The following is a 14,235-nucleotide window of genomic DNA, read 5'->3' on the forward strand; positions in this document are numbered from 1 at the left end:
TGGAGGCTGACCCTGGAGCTGATGACCGTTCGGGCGCTCCTCCTTCCAATGCAGACTAGACCCTGGCTACGAGGGAGAGACATCATGGAAGCAGACACCTGGGGCTGGGGGAGCAGCCCCGGGAAGAACGAGTGAAGGACCACTCGACAACACAATAGACACGGCGTGCCAGAGCAGACATGACAGGGATCTGAGTGGGCTGCTCTATCGTGCTACTGAACATCACAGGAGATTGGAGACATCCCCCCGTCTGCACCCACTGGATTGGGTTAGAAGGGAGACCCTTACTGAGCAAACACTCCATGTGCCTCAAGTGAGACCACGGGGGCCGTGCATGTGTGGGAGGTTGAAGGGCAGCCACGGCGAATGGGCCGCTCTGCCCTTGCTGGATATCCTGTCTTGTTTGAGCTGCATTTGCATCCTGCTGCCCTGGATTGGGGGGTGCTGGTCTTCTCATGCCTGGATGCTTGCGTCAGTGTCCTGAAGCCGGCATCACAGGAACATCCCAAAAAGGGTGGGCTGCTGGATGCCTGGTCTCCTTCAACTGAAGGCAATGTACCCTAGTGCCTTGGTCCTCACCGAACAAGCTGGTGATCCTTTTACTGGAGGACACCATTGACTGGTGTAGCTTTATTGTGACTGGGGTAACTCCGTGTAACAACCCTACATCATCGGGTCCCGTAGTCCACAAGTTGTTTGGAACTAATTTCACGTCATCATCAAAAAAGGAAGGTGGTGCTCCTACAACTGCCATCAATGGTACGGGCACTTGTCTCATTTGTATCAAGATATCACATGGCATTGCTATTTCCATTATTATCTCTCCGTCACTTTCTGAGTCAGAAAAGAGATCCTCATCTGATAGATCACGTAAGGCAATGTCAGCATTGATGCACAACACAGTGCGCCATTCACATCCATCTATGTCCATACCAATTACTGCAATTCTTTTGGCTGATATCTGTACCGCGTGCAAATCTAAAGATATCACTGAACCAGGTGTAATGTCTGGGTGTACTATTGGGCGGAAGATGAATTCTGTTGGCACCCGCCACTCTAACCTTTTTAGCTCAGGTACTACTCGGGCTAGTGTTTTCAATCCTTCAATGAACACATTTGGGTCTACCGGCATGCCAAGTATCTCTGGTGCTGTTGCTCGCGCATGTACCACCAGCATTACACACAACGGGCATATTCCTGGGGTGGAGCTAACTATTCCTCTTTCTGTGAATGATATAGTCATATTGAGCTTGCTGAGAAGGTCCCTTCCGAGCAAATTTATCGATGACTGTTCATAATAAAGTAGGGGTGTCCTCACTGTTTTACCCCCCACTGTCACATCCAAATCTTCTGTGTAAGGAACTTCAATGACAGCCCCAGAGAACCCCTGCGTCTCCAACCTACAGTTAGATAGCGGAAACCGACCTTCATGTATGCATGATTTTTCGGCTCCCGAATCCACCATAAATATGAATTGCTTGTCTCCTATCTGCGCCCCTACTAATGGTTCCTCCGCTGCATTGTAGGTGGTAGATAGAAAGGGACATGCAAGTGTTCCCTGTGGGCTGTCCTATGCTGGCTGCCTCATGGCTCCCCCTTGACTAAAGACATTGCCTGACACTACTGCTACACCGCTGTAGGGGGCTGGGGCAGGTGCCCCGTTCGCAACTGTTGTGAAAGGGTTTCCTGGTGTGTATTGCATAGGTTCGTCGTTCTGTGGGTGGCCCTGTGCTCTATAGTGTTGAACTGGTCTTTGGTCTACATACCCTTGCTCTTGTTGCCTCTGCTGTCTTCCCATTGGAAGGCCGTATGGGCTCCCTGGGTGGGGGTTACCGTATTACTCCATATCCTGAAATATGTTATTTGGTCTGTTCCTACATTCTCGTGAGAAGTGCCCCCACCTCCCGCAATTCCAGCAGCTCCCTTGTGCACCTCTGGGACCTTGCCCCCCATATCCTCCATTACCACCGTACCCCTGCCCACCTCCTCTACGAACCCTGTACCCACCTCGTCCCCCTCGAGGGGCCCAATCTTGCCACTGCGGACCTCCTGTCCGTTCCACTGTGGTTGTCCCGCTCCTGCCCAATTCACTGCCATCCTCCCCTGTGTTGCTACCAGCCCCTCCTCCTCCTCTTCTCCCTCCCTGTTATGTGGGAGCGCCACTACTGCTGCAGCGACCTTCACCAGTTTTGTTTGTACTAACTTGGCCTCATCTGCCAATCTTTTTTGTGCTATTTCTTTTTCACGCTCTTTTATTCTTTTGCAGTGGTGGACTATTATACTCTGTATTTCGGGCCACCCCTCCGCCTCAATTTCTGCAATTTTGTCAAGTGCTTTCTGTACTTCTTTAGGCAGGCCTCTCTTTATTATGAAATAAAAAAATGATGTTGACTGGTACCAGGGCGTGCCCGTTTCCGCTCTCCACATCTCCTCTACCCGGAAAATGTAATCCATAGAATCTTCCCCCTCATTCATTTTACATTGCATAACTGACTGTAAGTCTGGTGTGTCTGGAAATCTTTCTCTTAATGCGTCCCACACTCGTGCTCGCACTGTGTTGAATGAGGCACCATCATGGCGGTCACAGTCTAATGTTATCCCCGGGAAACCAGCTTTTACCCACACTCTATCTGCCTGGTCCCCAACTGCTGATACTAGCAGGCTTTTCACATCACCTACCACCAAGGGGACTCCAGCTGTGTGCTTCTCGAATGCATATATCCACTTACTTGCCCCTCCTGACAGCGGTGGTAACAGCTTTAACAAATTGGCCTTATCCATTTGAGCCCAGGGTATGTAATTTGGTCTCCCTCCTCCCCTGTGTATCAATGGGAGTTGTAACTTCCCCTTTGTCACTTTGCTTGTACTCACCTTTGTTCCCTTCTTTCCTAGTGGAGCCATTCTCCCCAATCTATTCCTTAATCGTTCTGTCCATTCCTCATCCATTGTTCTCCTTAAAGATGCACCATCCATCCTCCCACTCTCTCCTCCCATTGCCGCACTTAATCTCCCACCTTCTTCTTCATCGTCCTCAACATCACACCACAAGTCCTCTCTTCCCCCTGTGACCATTATTTCATCATCCGCATGTTCACTCGCCTCATCTAGTTCTATTATTCTTGTATTCTGAACAATATTTCCCCCTTCTTCCACCCCTCCTCAATTGTCCTGTCATGGCTCTGTACCCTTTGTGCTTGCTCTGGCCGGGCCACATTAGTCCCACTTTGCTCACAAATGTTTTTAATTCTTGATAATTCTTCTCTTGCTAATGAGAGCCTGAAATCTAAATCCTCTGTTAGCTTTTCTATGTCTACTGTTGGTGTACTTATCTGTCCACGCTGTCTATGGCTTTCATACGGCGGGGGTGCAGTCGGGCCATGGGTTGTTGTAGCTGGAGTTGGGGGCACATATGTGGGGTCACTATACCCCTCTGCGGGCACCGGTTTATTAAGTATAGGAGTATAGGGTACAATCGTGCCACTTGACCTGGTTTTCCTTCCTCTATCATCTCTTTATCGTCTTTGGGTATCAGTAATGGGTTATCGGTGGTGGATGGCAAATTGGTCCCTGACTCCTTCTTTTTGAGAGGGGGCACTTCTTCAAACAATCTCCAGAGATCTAATATCTCCTTCCTATTGTGGAACTGCTTCCCCTTATATTTCATAAAAATGCAGGTAGCTACCGTATCTAGAACATTTTTGTCGAACGATCCTCCTTCTGGCCATATTTGGGGCAGACCTTCTCCCTTTAACTCTGTGACCCACTGATCGTGGTATTTTCTAATGCGTTCAGCATACCGAGGTAAACTCTTACAAATATGGGCCAGGGGTGTTTCTGTCCCCATTGTATGCGTTTGGCTTATATATCACTATATATATGTATGTTTTAAAACCTTGTGCTTTTTCAACACCTGGGCAATAAGGGAGTGGGTGTGTGTAGCTTATACTTAAAATAGCTTTGGGGGCACATACAAGAGCAAACCACCTTTTGCACACCACCAATATTTTCAGCACAAACATTCAAAAGAACCAGATCAATTCGTTGGGCTTACCACCTTAGAATGTTTCCTGGTCACACTTACCATTACCACACCATAATCATACACATTTTACCTTTTGCCAAAATCACCATAACATGGCTACGTTTTAACACATGTAATGCATATACAATGATAGTCAGCACTCTTATTAACAGTTAACCTTTTAATCTTTTTCCTCCCTCCCTAGTTGGCCCCTTCTTCCTTTGTTTGATATGAGGTCCCCCTTTTGCTTGAAGTTTTTTTTGTTTTTGCTCAGTATTAACCTATTTTTATTCATAGACCCAAAAAGAATGAAAGAATAGCGATTACTAATATATTCACCGTGTCTCCCTTTTTTACCAGACACCTTTATCTTATTCTCCACTTGTTCATATATTCCCAGTACTAGTCAAGAAAGCACTATGCAGCGCCGCCTTCTACCCCCTTGCAGAGCTAGGTTCCCGTCTCTTTATCTCTTTTCACCTTTTCATCTTAATGGCCATATGCAAAGAAAAAGTAAAGAAAGTGTAGGATTGCTTTTAGTGGTCCCAAACGTGTCCCCTTTTAAATGACCTCGTTTTTACCCTTCTCCCTTCCCTACTCCCTTTATGATCACTCGCACTTAATACTCACGTGCCGTCTTGAACCGAGAGTCTCCGAACTGGGTTAATCCAGGTGGCGCTGCCACACTCTCAACGGCCAGCCCCAGCTCCGGCGAGCGGTACTCAAAGGGGATTTTTTGAAACAGTATCCCGTACCCTTTCTCTATTGAGTGCGCACTTCGAAGCGTACCAGTTGCCGTAGGCGGGTAGCTTTCCTGAGCAGGCGTACGGTGCGTCTCCCCTTTCGACTGGAGATTTTCGTGCCAGAGGGGACGGAAGGGATATATTGGGAGATGTAATCACGTCGGGGTCACCACTGAAGGCGAGCGTCCCCAAATAGCACGACCCTCCCCGCAATGAGAGGCAATAATGGACTCTCCCAAAATGGGAATAAGGCTAGGACCAAGTGCGGGTGAGCTTAATGGAAGTTTTTATCTAAGTCAAATAGGGCATGCAAACAACTCTGCAAACTCTGAGAGAGCTCTGCCTGACAATCGCAAAGGCAGGCGTTTATATTTACAAAAAGTGTCATAAGCACCTACACACTATAGGGGGCACATGTACATGGGGATTGGGTGGCGTCGACTAACTATATGTGCAGCTGTGATGCGTCGCTTCGTGGTTGGTGGACACCGCCGGGTGCCAACGTGGGGTGGGCAGGCCAGCTGGGCTCATACGGGAGGTGCTGTCAGGCCAGGCGTGGTCAGTGTCATTGATGGACGTCTTTCTTGGCTTTCTGCCCTAATGGCCATGCACACCCCATTCATTCAATGCTGCAATGTCAGTTGTCCTGTAAATCCTACAATAGGTTATTCTACAGGTTAATACAACACAGGAGGAATGCACATTAGGTGGAATACTTTGACGATACATCAATACATGGTTACTGTTCTCCTGTTGACTAGGTATCACGGGTCATGGGGTCGGGTCTCAGGGCACGGGGTGAGCTGTCTGATTTTTAGGTCTCGTTAGAAGTAATGACAGATGCGTTTACACAATGTTGGTGCAATATTAGGTGTCTTATTCTACAAGTGCCATTAATCTGGGGTGAACTAGTGGGTCTTGGGACCTATGAGGGGGCACCTCTGGCCTTTGGTTATGGCCAGGGTTTTACTGCTTGGCTGTAAATAATTCAGGTGGCTGGTCGTGGCCATGTGAGCTGCAAGGGAACATGAATGCTTGAAGCGGCTCCAGCCGAATTGGGAGAGGTGAGGCGGTGTAGCTCGGGCCTTTGCTTTCTCTGGCAGGCTTCAATGGGAAGGGAGGGGAAGTGACCTTGGATATGCCCACGATGATACTCTTCTCGTATGCTGCAAATTATATTGAAAACAAAGGGATTTGTATAATGTATAATGCTTATTGATTTTCTAAAGGGTTACACGTCTATATTCTTTGCACCGTTACATAGTCATTTCAAACATGTTAACTATACCAACATTTCTATTAATCACTACAGGGTGAGTATTTGCAAAAATAGCAGCTCTTGCATTATATGGTAAACACGATACGTGAGGTAGCATTAGGGTTGGTGGAGCACGCAGGAGCAACAGACCAATATGGTTGACAGCAGTAATACACGTTAAACTCGTACATTCACATTTGATGGCATTCTATGTATCTCTTTAAACAATTTACAGGAGCTCACAATACTGTCGCGCTTGTGTTCCTTTGCACTCTAGCAGCATCAGGGTAGTCATGGCATAAGGACTTGGTATCACTCTCTTTACATTACCCCTAGAGAAGCACATAGTAGGAGGCCAGGGGCACTGAGTGTTTGCACATAACTGAGGGGGTTTGAGTATCGTGACCATGTTGTCACGCAATAACACATTCTTCTATTCTTACAGTGTTTGTAGATTTTTGACAAGGGGGTCATGCAGAAGGAATATCATTGTAATGCAATATATATATATATATATGTGTAAACAGTTTCTTGGTATAAGATTGAGGCTTTTGTTTCATCAAGGACAATTTACAGTCATTTTCCAAGCCAGCCCCGCTACCCAGGTCACGCTGAGGATAATGATGCACTGCGGAAGGTGAATGATACAGTGTTTTCTCTAACACTAGCTCATGTCCGACTGTTCGTGGGAACAGGCTTTCAGCGGATATGCTAGGGAGCAGAGGCAACAGGGGTAGGCGAGGACTCTCTGAAGGTGGGGGCCGTGCTGCAGTGCACGAGGAATCATGTCTTAAGATGGCGTTCTGGTTCTCAAAATGGTTTCCAGGACCTAGCCTAATACAGTAGGTTTTTTCCATGTGTCGGCCAGTGGTCGACCCACCACCTGGGCCCTGGTGGCAGGGGGTCCCTTGACGAGTCATGGACGTCACAAGGAGGGGACTGCAGGGGAGGGAGGTCTCTTGGACCTGTCCTCCCATACAAACTGAAGGCAATGTACCCTAGCGCCTTGGTCCTCACCGAACAAGCTGGTGATCCTTTTACTGGAGGACACCATTGACTGGCCCAACCAGCATCACCCAGTGTGGAGCCTACAAAACATGACTGCGTGGGTGCTACTGGAAGCAGCTGGTTGCTACTTTTGAATGACACTGGACAGTGGAAGGTAGGGAGAGTGCATTATTGCATGGTGCAGTGCCTGCCAAGGGCTTTCAGCATGTATCTCCACAAATTAGGGGCCATTTTCACTTCTAACCCAGATGGGAGCAATACTGAAATCTCATCCTTAGGCGCTCACATTGTAAGTACTGTTTTTGCCACGTCAAGGGAAACAGTGGACTGTTACTAAGCACAAATCCCTTTGCTGGTTTGGGTTGGAACAAGGGAGACACTTGCTGAGCTGTGGTTGGGGCATTGAGCTTTGGGACTTGTCCTGTGGCCTGGAACATACACGCTGATAGATACCTGCCACCAATGATGAAGGGGCAAATAAGCACAGGTAGAGTGGTGCTATTGCTGGCATTGCCCTGGCCCTACCTGATAGCCCTCTGTAATTGTGGGATGGCAGTGCGAAGAGCTGACTATGTGAACTATATGGTAACTCTACATGCTGGTGCTAAGAGGGCAGAGTTCCACCGTCTGCTGCTGATGGTGCCTTTGGTACCACAAGGAGTTCATCAGCAACTGAGTGTGCTGGATAATTAACAGAGGGGCTGACTTTGTGCACCTGGACGCTGCTCACTTGGTATATGCAACAAAGCACCTGTGGATGGGTGGGGGAACACAGCACACAGATGAAGCTGGACTTTGGCTGTTGCATTGCCCAAAAGGCATATTGCTGAGTATTGCTGAGTGTGGCAAGATACTTTTGAGTGGGAGGGGGTCACTTGCTGCTGTGCTGACAGGGTTGGGCCAGAGAGAGTGCACGTAACGCTCCTCGAGGGCACTAGATCTTGCGCTGAGTAGCCCTTCTGCCTGGGGGACCTCATGACACTTGCTATTGTCGGCTGTGTACCTGGTGGCTTCGGTCTACTTTGACAAAATGTCCCCACCCAAAGGCAAAGGTAAAACCACCATCACGCATTAGTTTGCTAACACTGGTAAGATCTGCGACTCTTCACAGAGTGCACCGGCGGCGCAGGCGTAGGCGTCTGTATTCAGCTTGGGTTCCCAAGAGGACCTAGTATTGGCTGCCATTTCGGCGCTGAGATCCTCATTGGAGATGAAAATTGATGAGGTTAAGGTGGACGTTCAGCTGCTGAGGCAGGACATTCGGCAACTGGTGGAAAGGGTCACGACGGTGGAGACTGACCTGAAGGAAACGAGGCAATCGACAAAAGATCTAAAGACTCGAGTTCGGGACCTGGAGAGAAGGAACAATGCTGAGGGGAGGGCCAGACAAAACAACATACAGTTGATTGGGCTTCCGGAAGGTTTGGAGGGCTCAGACCCCACTCAATATGTTGAGAATCTATTACAGCAGGAAATAGGCCATGGAAACTTGTTGCAGGGTTTTGCGGTGGAGCGCACTCATTGCGCACTACAGAAGCAGCCTCTGCCGTGTTCGCACCCCAGAACTCTCATCACAAAGGTTCTAAACCACCAAGATAGGGAGGTGATACTGAAACACTCCAGAGAGCGTGGTGTTATCCTTCGGGATAACTCTAAAGTCGCTATCTACCCAGATTATACACCGGTGGTACAGAGAGCCAGGAACTCTTTGTGCCGGTCAAGGCAAGACTCAAGCACCTCAACATTAAATACATGCTAATATATCCTGCCAGGCTCAAGATCATCTACAAAGGCAAGGCACACTTCCTTGAGTCCCCAGCAGCTGCCAGTATGTGGTTGGAACATAACAACCGGGCCATTGGTGAAGAGCCTGGTATTTGACCTATGAGCGCTATTGCTGAAGGGCAACAGATGAGAGTCCCAGTAGCACTGCGCCACACTTTGACAGAAATAAATTGCCAATTTCCATTAATTCTAAAGAGGTTAACAACCTGACACGTGTTTCGAGCTATCCAGCACTTCTTCTGTATAGAAAGACGTGATTCCAAATCAAATTGTATGCTGAACAGGCAGATCGCCTACAATTTGATTTGGAATCACGGCTTTCTATACACAAGCCTCTGAAGAAGAGCTGCATAGCTCGAAACACTTGTCAGGCTTTTCATCTCTTTAGAATAAATGCAAATTGGCAATGTATTTCTGTCAAAGTGTGGCGCAGTGTTTCTGGGACTCTCATCTGTTGTTCTTTATTACCTGTGGTGTATATAGGCAGTATACCCTTGCTTTCCAGTGACCTGCAGCCTCCATCTTGTATTTGAAATCATAATTGTGCAAGCACTGAGGAAACCGTTGACTTTCTTTGCCGGAAGTTTCTTCTATGGCTGAAGAGGGTCACGTGAATTGGGTGGTGGTGACTCCTGGACTTTGCCTAGCATTTCCTGTTGCTGAGGAGCCACCAGTGGGGTTCAAAGTGGGTATGGCTCAGTTGCTGTGTCCTGAAGGTCATCCCGCTGGCAGTTGTATCGAATATACTTGTAACAAAAATTCTTCTTGTGTTAAGTATGCTATACGAAATGTAAGCCTGCTAAACAATTACTTTTGCGTATGATGGAAGTAGCTCTTGATCGCACACCAATGGCCTTGTTGGAACGCTCCATACATAGGCCGGTGGCTGGTCTGTTGTTAGCTCCCGACACAGGGTGGCCTGGTTAGGCCCAAATGGTATGGGTACGCCTGAGCACTGCACCTCATGTGCCGTAGCTAGGCGAGTTTATATTGGTTGGTTTGTTGTGTTATTAGATTTATAAACACGCATTTCGGATTGCATGCTTGTTTTCAGGTCACACTGGTCGGGTGGGCTCGGGTTGCCGGGGCTTGGAAGGCAAACACGGGGTCTCAGTTTTGCTGGGATTGGAACATGGGGTGGTGGTGCGCCAGGGAATAGGTTGGTGGGCGGATACCTACTCTTTGACCCTCATTAAAGTACTAACCTGGAATGTGCGCGGGCTGGGTACATACTTGCGCAGGTACATGGTGAAATATTTCCTGGCACGTAAAAAGATATCCATTGCCCTGCTTCAGGAGACCCACCTAACGGCCGAAGAGCTGGGAAAGGCCTGTGAACGTTGGGGAGGAAAAGGGTATGGGGCCACATAATCTAAATATGCTTGGGGGTATTTACCTGGATAGCTGCCACATTGCCGTTCCAGCTGCTAGAAATGGAGGCCGACAAAGAGGGGAGGAACCTTATCCTACAGGGCTGTATTGATAGCACTGAGGTGTGTATAGTTAATTCCTACTTCACTGATCATGGAATCCCAGCCCATGTGCACACACTTAGTCCCCGGTTAGCACACCACAGGGGTAGCTTCTTCCTATAGGGGAGGTGATTTTAACTGCACTAGATACCCTGTACTTGACAGATCTGCGGCCCCCAGAGGAGGGCCGTCATCTGCATCAACTGCGCTTAATGCAGCACTAGCTAACCTGGATTTGGTGGATGTATGGAGAGAGCTGAACCCTGAGAGTAGGGGCTATTCATTTTATTCTTCACCACATTCCTAGCACACAAGGATTGATTATATTTTTGTTGGGCGGAGTCAGATGGCTGAACTGTGAGAGGCTGAATACTTGGGCAGAACAATATAAGACCACTCATCTCTGGCAGTTACCTGGAATTTAGGGAATCTGCGACCCCCCATTCCGATGTGGCGTATGCCGATGGACGCACTGACTGACCAAGGCTTCAGAGACAAGTTGCAAGTGACGCTGGCAGTGTTTCTGGAACATAACGTGGGCAGTGTGCGGGAGTGGAGCACTGTATGGGAAACCCTGAAGGTGATGGTCAGGGTCGAGGTGATTGCTAACGCATGGGGCATTAGGATGACGCTGAGGACTGAGCGAGAAGCGTTAGAGAATGAGATATGTGATCTGGAGGCCCAGAGTGGGGACCGGCAACAGGGTGAAGAGAGACTGGCAAACCTCCGGGGTCACTGTCTCGAGGCACGGGAAAGGCTGCCCAAGTTTGATTATATCACAAAAATCATCAGGGCACATGCAGAGGGAGACAGGTTGGGGAGGCTCTTGTCGTGGCTGTGTAGCCGGGAACACCCCGGACACCTGACCACGGCGCTCCGGGACGAAGATGGGAGCATTTGCAGGACACAGTCAGGAATCAATAGCATCTTTTCTAGATTCTCCTCTCGGCTGTAAAGCCATGGGGAACAGGCAGGGACGTCATTTCACCAAAATGCCAGGGGTAGCGGAAGTGCCATCACCCGACCCTTGACCCTCTGATGACATCACAGGAAGTGATGTCATTAGACCCCGCCCCAAAGTGATATAGCGGGTAGCGATGGAACACGACATTTCACCCGTTGACAAAACAGGAAGTGGCATCACATAGCATTGTACACTATGAAAAATATAGTTATGATATCACTATATGATGTACATTCATACAAGAATGGATCGCCATATGTATCATTAAGTTCAGTGTTTATTGGCCCGTATTACCAAATGACTGTGTATGCAAGCAGACGTCCATGACCAAATGATAAGCGTAAGTGCTATATAATAACACATCATTAAGCGCTTTATATAGAAAAAATATACACCCAATATCATCCAACCTGTGTTGGTACTCATTTATCGACCTCAGAAGGATGAACGGCTTAGGCTTAGTGAGGCGTTTAAGAACAGACTAAATCAGTGACTCACCCCCTGAAGTGTGCCTGAAATAAACATTTAATGAGGCCAGCAATTACTGTATAGAATTCCAGAAAGACACATTATTTGGTATTCCTATTCTTTCTTATTTGGGGTCAGTGCTGAAAGTGTTAGAAGAAAAATAAGAACAAGTGCCTCAAGTCTTTTTTTTTAAGGGGCCTGAACAAGAAAGCCAGCCACCCCAGAAGTAAAGAGCCACAGCCCAGGAGCTTGCATAACTTAAAAAAAAAAAAAAAAAAAAAATGTATTTTTTTTTTTAGTAGAGGTCGCAAGGGACACCACAGAGGTCGCAAGGGACACCACAGAGGTCGCAGTTGCGACCCCTGGCGACCCCCAAATGACGTCCCTGGGAACAGGTCCCACAGTCCCACAGAAGGACCTATAAGAAACCTTCTCGAAAATGGCTCTTCCCGAATTAGAGAGCATGCAGCGGCCACATTGGATCAACCCATTACAGTTGATGAAGTGCGCAAAGCAATTGTCTCTCTTGCCACATGTAAGGCTCCTGGGAGTGATGGTCTTCCGTCCAAATTTTACAAGGCATACAACTCGACACTAGCCCCAGTGTTGCTCAAGGTCTATGAAGAAGCCTATACCAAAGGCACACTCCTGGCAAGCATGCGGGAAACTTTGGTGGTCCCAATACCCAAACCTGGGAAACCCGGGATTAAATGTGAATCGCATCGGCCCCTTGCTATGCTAAATTATGACATGAAAATATTATTGACAATTCTGGCGGGGCGGCTCTGTAGAGTGATTGCGAGTATGATACATAGTGACCAGGCAGGCTTCATCCCTGGCCGCAACACCGCCCTAAATTTGTGCCGGTTGCAACACATTATTGCGCAGACCAATAAAATCCCTGAACAGTATGTGGTGGTGTCGCTGGATGCAATCAAAGCATTCGATTCATTGTATTGGGAATGACTCTTTGCAGCATTGCGGGAGTTTGAGTTTGGAGAACAGTTCTTGAGATGGGTAAAGATTCTATATTCGTCGCCGACTGCCAGGGTCAAATCTGGGAGGCAGGTATCGGAGGCATGGGACATTCAAAGGGGAACAGGACAGGGATGCCCACTATCGCCAATATTGTATGTGCTGGCACTGGAGCTGCTTGCGGTTTACCTTTGCCAGGAGTTTTTGGAGGCAGGCATTTGGGTTGATGGTGCTGGGCACTTAATTTCACTGTATGCTGACGATGTCCTGCTGTATATACGGGAACCACAAGATAACCTACCAATAATCATGGCAGTGCTAGATAACTTTGCTAAATTCTCTGGGATATCCTTTAATAGAGAGAAATCGTGCATTTTGCCGTTGGCTGGTCTTCACGGGGTCGAGACACAGGCTTTGCCTACTATGGGACTTCCCTGGAGCTGGGTGCTTTTCGCTACCTAGCGGTACACATTATGCATACACCTGAGGACATGCACACACGTAATACAGTTGGTGTATTGCCTGGGCTGAAGAAGTCAATACTTTTTTACCAATGTTTATTACTACATTAATGCCTCCTTTCAATTATTGGATTCTCCGGTGAGGGGTTTCCTTTGGGGCACGGCTCGGCATAGGATTGCCCTGGCTACACTGTGTTTGCCATATGGGGAGGGTGGTGTGCAGCTCCCGAACCTGGAGGGTTACTATTTGGTGGCACAACTTAGTCACATATCGAAATGGCTGTCAGACGAGGTTACATCTGAGTAGCTATTGTTACAGTGGCTGGTGGCACCTGCCCACCTCAGGGAAGCATTGTGGCTGCCACTGAACTGCTTAGGCACGGCACTGTTATTAATCAGGTTGGGCAGGAAGGTAGGGAATAGAGCATTGAAACTGATGAAACTAGACTGCCCGTACTCACCTGACCTCCTGGTTGTGGCCATTGTGTGCAGGAGCAGGGAGGAGCTGGCAGTGGCAAGGCGCTGGGAGAGCTGGGGGATCCACCTGGGGCGATATGTTTGAAAATGGCAGATTTAGATAGCTAGATTCCATCACTGGGCAAACTGGACTTCGTTGGGGGGCAGTTCCTGCATTACTTGAGAATGGTGGGGGCAGCCAAATGTGAATGGGCTGGTTGGCCGGAGGAACCGGAGGCAACAACACTGCTGGTTTTGATGTTTTCTCTGGAGGACGGATGGCCTCCGGCGTCCCGATTGTATGGTGCCTTAGCGGATAGACCTAATCCCCGGAGTCCCACTCTAATGCTGGCTGAGAAACAGACTTTGTAGTGGAAATTGGGGTGCAAGAGTGGGTACATATTCTCAGGTTTCCCAAGGATGTGTCCAGGAATTCCTGCTTTCAATTGATACAGTTAAACGCAACTATATGACTCCCAGTAAAGTGGCCAAATTTGACCAAGGTAAACAGCTGACATGCCCTTGGTGTCGGGAGGATGGAGCGGACCTGGTGCACATGTTTTGGTATTGTGTTAAGGTGCGTGATCTCTGGTCCAGGGTGGAACAAGCATGCAGGAAGGCTGG

The sequence above is a fragment of the Ambystoma mexicanum genome, chromosome 5p, assembly GCF_040938575.1.
Source record: "Ambystoma mexicanum isolate Mex_15411 chromosome 5p, UKY_AmexF1_1, whole genome shotgun sequence".
Taxonomy (NCBI): Eukaryota; Metazoa; Chordata; class Amphibia; order Caudata; family Ambystomatidae; genus Ambystoma; species Ambystoma mexicanum.